General features: G+C 44.1%; 1 pseudogene; it reads right to left on the reverse strand.

The window, feature by feature from the left end:
* Positions 1 to 297: 297 nt before the first annotated feature.
* On the reverse strand, positions 298 to 955 carry LOC113222734 (annotated as a pseudogene).
* Positions 956 to 963: the final 8 nt, after the last annotated feature.

Here is a 963-nt window from a genome sequence, read left to right on the forward strand (position 1 = left end):
GACTACAGATTTTTTCTATGATTCTGTGTTTTTCCTTCCAACTGTCCCTAACCTTGGCAAAATACACTTCTAAATTGATTGAGACCTGTTTCAGATACTTACTGGTTTATGAATATTAGAAGCAGTTTGTGTTCTCAGCATGTGTGTGTGTTTTGTTTTATTATTATTATTATTATTATTATTTTTACAAAAGGTAGGCTATGTTTATTAGAGTCACACGCATTTGCCTGTCTCAGTGTGACTCAAGACCACAAAAAACCCATTTCTCCTTCACTTCTGAGTCCTGGGTTTAAGACCTATACCAGCAGGCATACTACTTGGGGTCCATTCACAGGTTTACAAGTTTTTCATTGAGGGCAATCTGTGACTGTGTGAGGTTGGCCAGGTAGGTCACCATCAGCAGGTCATTGATGTTGCTGTTGAGCATGGTCTCGAAGTCATTGGGAACTATTTTGGGTACTTGGTTAACCAGGCTCATCAGGAAGCGGCCCACAGTATTGTCAGCTGACACCTTTCCAGACAGTACATCCTCTGCATATTGCAACACTGTGCTCAGGGCATCCTGGATGTGAGCTGATGCCCCTCCTACTTGCTGCAAGTCACTTGAGAGTCCAATCACTCTGTTGGGGCTAAAGCAGGTCTTCATGATCAGGTCAACTCAGATGTGTTCAGTGTCATAGTATGCGTATTTCACTGTCAGAGGTGTGAACATCACTCCCATGGTCCTCCCAGGGACAGCCATTAAAGTACTGACATAGGCTTTGATGCTCATGCGGCTGTTCTGGAGACTTGTGTCCACAGTGAGGTGGATGGGGTTCAGGGCCTCTCAGCTGTAGTACTCATGGATTAGCACAGAGTGCTCTGTGATGTCATGGCCTGTAGCGTACCAGCCCAGGATGAGCTCATTTGGAGAAACTTTTTTATGCAGTTCATACATGTTCTTAGCAAATTCCATGTCAACAG

Source organism: Piliocolobus tephrosceles, unplaced genomic scaffold, assembly GCF_002776525.5.
Source record: "Piliocolobus tephrosceles isolate RC106 unplaced genomic scaffold, ASM277652v3 unscaffolded_34091, whole genome shotgun sequence".
NCBI lineage: Eukaryota > Metazoa > Chordata > Mammalia > Primates > Cercopithecidae > Piliocolobus > Piliocolobus tephrosceles.